The 7089-nt window shown below is 34.0% G+C and overlaps 1 pseudogene; it reads left to right on the forward strand.

The window, feature by feature from the left end:
• Window positions 1-2444: 2444 nt before the first annotated feature.
• LOC149192525 (putative cellulose synthase A catalytic subunit 1 [UDP-forming] pseudogene) lies at window positions 2445-3894 on the forward strand (annotated as a pseudogene).
• Window positions 3895-7089: the final 3195 nt, after the last annotated feature.

Genomic DNA, 7089 nt, shown 5'->3' on the forward strand with positions numbered 1-7089 from the left:
ATAAACCAGTCACACATTGCCTTTCTCATAAATTTCATGGAAGTAGAGTTAGAAACGTAAGCCTCTATCTTGTCTTCTATAAAAAACTGGGAAGTATTCATATCCCAAGGTTTCCAAGCTCCTGGGTAGTCGAGATTAGTAAAATCAGTCAGGGGCTTCCCGTCGAGAGGCCTTCCGACCCCCAATATGTAGGAAATAGGTTGAACCCTATCCCATCCATTCATAGGAGGGCTAAACTTTGCATTAGTCCATAATGTCTTTTCTGGACCAACAATCCCCAACTATATACAAAACACAATATATCACAGAATGTATTGAACTCATAGGGAAGACAATTTGAATATACGAGCAAGGACTGAGAAGGAGAGGAGGCGTCACACCTTCAACTTCCTGAGCCTTGGTTCAACTTCCATTTCCGAGAACTTCCTTTGAGAGATGCCTATTCCATCAAAATCCTATGGAGGAAACAAGTTTTCCAGTTGCTACAAGTCTGAACAGATTCAAATCCAAATACACAAAATACCCTCTTTCTCTATGACTTAATTTCCCTAACATCTTATGCGTGATAAGGTTTGTGTAGGGGTGATCATGCCACCACCCTCACTGTACCTTCAATAATTGTGTGGCGGTGGTGCGAATTCCATCGTGCTCCTCCTCTCAACTCTCACCTCAATCAAGGGTAATTCATAATGATGATGCTTGTTTTTCTTTTTTTTACCACAGTGGATGAGTAACTCATTGGTGTGATCTAGGCTAGCCCTAGGATTAAACCTTCCAACTGCCACTATACCACTAAGAGTATATATGATCTACCTATAAGATGAATATACTAGGAATATATGACTTAGCAAGAGTTGAGACGTCTCGTATTGACCACAAACATAGTAACTCCCTGGGGCCGCCTATTCCTCTAACCTCATCACAACATGCTTAACATGTCATTTCAAGGAATTGAACTTAGGTGGAGAGGGAGTTAATGTCCTGTCTTAACCATTCAGTTAACCTTAAGGGTTAACTTAATTGGTTGAGTCCTTATTCTATTGTCTTACAATTGGCACTAGCTCACTTAGTTAAACATTACTTTATTTAGGAAGGGATCTTGATTTCAAATCTCTCTGTCTCCTAGTAGAATGACCTAGTAATTGTCACACTGGGATGTTATCCTCTCCACCCATTTTGCTAATGAATTTATAATGGCATTTTATATGCAATTCGAATGTGTTGGTTAGGGTTGTGACTTAAAAATAAAGAAATATTATAATTGTTTTAATAATGGAGTTTTACAATATTTTTATATTAATTAAGATTTTTGATATAGATTTACAAAGATGTTTTATATTCAATGCCAATGTGTTGGCTAGGGTCGTAACCTAAAACGGGAGTATGATAAGTCTTTTAGGAATGGGGCTTTCACTTATTAATAGGGTTTTATGTAAATTTGACATATTAATGATCATTATGGTCTAAAATGAAGAAGATAATGTGTATATCCTTAAAAATTTTAATACACAAGTAGAGTGTGCTAACTAAAATTACAACCTAAAATTAATGGGATAAGGTGTTCACAATTTTACAAGAAGGTTGTACATGCAAATATAAATCATTAGTTAGGGCTATGAACTAAACTCAAAAATGTGTTTGCCAATAAATCTCAAATACAAATATGAGATGCTTGGTAAAAAATTTGAAAATATGAAAGGTTTGGTAAAAACATGATTGAAAATAAAAATTAAAGTATGGTTTATTTTTGAAAAATATTAAATGTATAATAATCACATACTAATCAAAATTAAATTACAAATATGACATGTTTGGTAAAAACATGATTGAAAATATGACATATTTAGTAAAAGCATGATTGAAAAAAAAAAGCATGACTTATTTTAGATTTCTTTTTATGTATAATTATCCCATATTAATCAAAATTATGATTTAATTCATAAAATGCAAATGAGTTAAATTTTCATATATTAACTATAATCATAATTTAGAACAAGAAATAAAACATATATATTTTTTTAAATTATTTTAATATGCTAATTTAACAAATTTATTAATATATAATTTTTCTTAAAAACACGTAAATTAAAGTTATAATTAATCTGAATAATCATATATAAATCATTAATGAGAAGGATTTGTGGACCCACAAGCGAAGAGCCTAAATTTTCTGGTTTTTTAAATTGTTTTTCTAATTCACGAGAAGTGTCGGACATATTTTGGTTCATTTTATGAAGTGGTATTGGGAATAGAAGGGGTCTCAAGGTTAATCATAGTTTGGTGTAGAGCTGGGGTTGTTGAGTGCAATGTGGATATGGGTTCTGCCCACCACTGCAATTTTTTTTATTAGTTTGAAACATTGCTTGAGATTGCATAAAACAAAAGCATTAAGATTGCATAAAACAAAAGCATTGAGATCGGGAGATTAACCCGAGAGTCACACTATGGAGGCCAATGCTAGTATGACTACTCACAAGAGGAATGAGTTGGTTTTGATTCGCCACGATGGAGATATTGGTGTAAGTTACTAGAATTTATCTTTTTTCTCTTTTGGATCCAAATTTTGTCTTGTATCCTTTTGGATTTTCATAAGGCATTAAGCTTAGATTGTTAATAGATCTGGGATTCCTATGATTTCATTTACTTTTAAAGATTTGAGAAATGGGAAGCTTAGCAGAACAACATTAATCCCTCTGCTGCTTCTGTAGAGTTTGAGGTTGTTCTCCCATTGTTTTGTAACATATCTAGCCCCGGTTTCCAGTTCTTAGGTTAGGTATTAACTAGAGGTAATGCTAAATGGAAAATTTTGGACCTAGATCTGAAAATTTATTAACTTTGGACATTTCATTTTAGTTATCAGAGTACCCACTTCATATTTTCATTTGAAAACAATCCTACATTAGAACTTTTTCTAGAGAACCCCTGATAGGGGTTGGGCTTGTGATTGTAATTAAGAAATGACATTGCGTTGATTTTTGGTCCGATAATACCTTAGCAAAATTATGGCGGTTGGGTTCCCAAAAGTCCAAGCTGAACTGAGCTGAGACTTAAAACAGAATAAAAATAAACACAATAAGCTGACAGTGCAATTTAATGAGAATGGAACAATTATCATGAGCACATAAGACAGCTCAATCGGCCTTCTCTTTTGGTATTCAATAATAATGCTAATATGATGCAAGCTTACAGGATTTACAAACTCAGATCCCATGACTTAAAGACTGATGAATGGTTGACTAGGTCAAAACCCTAACATGATCCTATATTAGGCTATCAATGGTCTCTCTGATTCAACAGAGCAGCGCAGAGAAGAGTGGCCCAAGTTGTAGATTTGATTTTTCAACTTTTGCTTGTTTGGTTTGTGTAATTGAGACTATGTGTTTATTAGTGTGTAGGTGAAGCCTCTGAAGCACTTGAGTGGCCAAAGTATGGGAAATTTGTGGAGATAATGTTGGTGTGATAGCAAATGGGTTGCTATTTGTGGCGTGCAATGAGTTTGGATTCCCAGTTTGTAGGCCTTGCTATGAATATGAGCATAAGGATGGAAACCAGTCTTGTCCTCAATGCAAGACCAAATACAAGAGACACAAAGGTCAGCATATATATTTTTGTTTTTTGTTGTTTTGGTTTTTAGCAAGACATGGAAGCCCCACATTGCACAAAGGATATATTTCACAAATTATGGTGGCATTTCTGTAGATCTAGATTAGGGGCATTTTAGTCCAGTTGGTTGTCTTCCTAGCAGCGTCTGGGTAGTAACTGATAGTTGTATTTAATATTGGGTGTTTTGCCACAGGGGTTCCAAGAGTGGAAGGTGACGAGGAAGAAGATGATGTTGATTATTTGGAGAATGAGTTCAATTACACTCATGGTGGAAGAGATGAGAGGCAATAAAGGGAAGAAGCGATGATGCAGTGGCAGATGCATGGGTGAGGGGAGGAGATCGATTCAGATACCTCTTTGAGATGGATCCTTAGACTCTAATTACTGTTCTCACAAATGGTCAACCAATATAGTGTCTAATAACTTCTGAGAAAACTGCATTGTAATTCTCCTTTAGCTATATCTGCGGTTAGAATTGGGACCTGAAATGTGACTGTATGGGCTACTTTTCACAATCAATTTAGCTTATATGGATTTAATTGTAATTGTAATTGTAATGCATTTTGGTAGGTTTCTGGGGAGTTTCAAGATGTCTCCCCTCAGCATGTGCAAGTCATTTGTGACAAAGATCTATTGCAATGTTCTGGCTTTGGCTTCGATGGTTGACTCATTAAGGAAAATGCTTTTATATTAATAGTCATTTAAATTGTTGTGTTAAATCGTTGCTCGGTGAAATCTACGCATGCTCTTGCTTCCTTGGCCTTTATCAGAATTTAGCTACATCTTGTGATCAATATTGTGGATAGCAAGCAATTATGTTAAGACATCAAATTCCCTTATGGTGATTGCTGGAAGTTTATGGTTAGACTAGTAACCATTTGGTATTAGGCTTTCTATATTTTATTTAAAGTTTTCTTTCGTATGAAGTTGATTACGTAATATATGTGACAGAGATATATGCCAATATTTTCGCTTTGTTTTTTATGGTTCTCTCAATAAGGAAAATGGTTATAAAGTAATAATCCTTTTTAATGTTTGTTTTGAATAGTTTTGCTTCATTCTTTGCATAGATCTTTGCGGCAACAACACGACTTTGAAAAAAATTTCAAGCATGGATTGTTTGAATTTGTTTATAGCTTGATTTTATTTTCTATGTTATTTGACCTGTCAACTCAACTCACTTGACTTAATCTCATCCCATCCAATCATTTTCAATGCATCTTTTTTTTTTTTTGCTTTGCCAAAAGCCTTAGCCTAATAAATTTAGGCATGGGACTCTATGTTGAATTAAAATAGCCGTTCATCACTTGAAATTACTATTAAATGAGGTGGAGTCACTTCTGAGTCTTTTTCACAGATTTGCCATCTAACAATTATTTCAAATCTGCCAATGACAACCTTTTAAAAATTGTTTCCATAAGCTTGGTTTTCTTTGCATTATTTTAGACTCAATAATCCAGCAGGCATAAATGAATGTTTATCTCATAGTGTCGAGTTCTTTCAATAATATTGATATGGTGACACCCATTAATAAAAACTAGGGGTAATAGCTTTTCAGATGGGCCATTACTAGTTATAAATCAAAGCATGGTTGATAATGGTATGGTTGGGCATGAGCATCAACACTACACAGATGACTAAATTCAAATTCGTTAGTATCATACAATCTTATAGGCTATGTCATGACTGAAATTCCGAAAACTGACATTTATGTGCTTTAGATTAATTATTTTATGTTTTGATTTCGAATTTTGGTTATAAGATTATGGTTATGGTTAAGGTTGTATTTTTTTATTATTTAAAATTTGTTTTTGAATGGGCAAATGGATTCAATATTGAGTTTACGACACACTTTCCATTTGGCGAGTTTCAAGATGTCTCCCCCGAGCATGTGCAAGTCATTGGTAGTGGAGTTGGAAAGCGTGTTCACTCGGTCCCCTATGTTGATCCCAATCAACCAGGTATTTAAATTATTTATGTAATATCAGCGAGCTTTGCTAATTATAGGATTGAAGATTAAACCAAATAAATAACAACATTTTCTTGCACTAGTCTTAGGATATCATTTGAAAACTATGTTCATTTGGGGTTTGAACTGATTTACTTGAAAAATCCCATCAAATTGGATCAATAGATTTCAACTGCGACCAAGAATTTGAATAAACAAAATTATTAATTGACCAGAGTGATGTAAAAGAGAAGAATCCAGTTTTATATGTATATCTACATATTAATTACTTACTTCTTAGGTAATGAAATATATCGTGTGGAAGAGAAGTTTCTAGTCTCAATATATATTTGCAAATTGATAATCCGCTTCTTGCTGATACAGATGATGGAGATGAGTCACATGACTTCAACATTGCTAAAGAAACTTCCGATGAAGAGAAGATTGAAGATTCCGTTGCAGATATGCAAAATGGCCATGTGCTAATAAAGTATTAAATTGATGAGAATTGGTTAGTTTGCAAAATAACAAGTTTCTTTAGATGAACCAGACAATAATGAAGAATGTGAGTGAACTTTATCTTACCTCTCAAATCTCATAAAGTTGAATCAATGGATTTTAGCAGCAACCAAGAATTTGAATGAACATGATTGTTAATGCATGTAATTGGAATGAGGGTGATCGATCTCAACTTCTCTGTCAGAAACAAGCTCTGGAAATTTTACCACAACAGGCATCATCCAGTGAAGTTCGAGATGGTGAAGAATGAACCACACAGTACATTTAAGCTACTTCTGTTCATGAAAATCCCATCTCACTTGTTAATAATGAAACTCACGAGTATGGGTTTAAGAATTCAGAAGCAATTGAAAGATATAAAGATCATGTAGTTGAAAAAGAAGGGCAAATTGAATAGGTTTCCAAAAGTGAAACTCATGATGATGAAGAACGAAGATCACATAATAATTATAACAATAGCCAAAATGATGGTTGTACCATGTTGTCTAATGTAGTTTCTTCGAAAGTTGGAGATCATCAACTGATTCAATCATCATACAATGAACCTCAAGAAGCTTATGAGAATATTTGAGTTTTAGATGTTGGTCTGCAACCTCATAACTTAGTTATTGAGGATGAATTTCATGAAGACAAATTTCATTATTCAGACAATGACAAACAATTTTATGGCCTTGATGAATTGTATGGCTCAAAAGTGGATAGTGTATGTAATATGTCTGAGCGTTTGAGCCAATGCCTAGTGTTTCCTAGCATGCAAGTGAGTCATCTAATTACAAGGTTGATGGTATTCATGTCCTCACACAAATAGAGAGTGATACTTCAAGGGACCAATTAAGTTTTCCATGTAATTATAATGAAATAGAACTAGACATGGCTGAGGAGATTGTTGATTCTTCAAACAGTTTTGAAGGCAATATTGATGTGTTCACTAGTTCGGGTATGCCTTGACTCTATTCTAGTTCCCCTAGTATTAAGATTAATGATGTGTTCCCTCTGCTATAATGATTTCAGTACTCCAT

The sequence above is a fragment of the Pinus tabuliformis genome, chromosome 2_2 (assembly GCF_031772625.1).
Source record: "Pinus tabuliformis cultivar Carrire ecotype Pingquan chromosome 2_2, CPIR1, whole genome shotgun sequence".
NCBI classification, from domain to species: Eukaryota; Viridiplantae; Streptophyta; class Pinopsida; order Pinales; family Pinaceae; genus Pinus; species Pinus tabuliformis.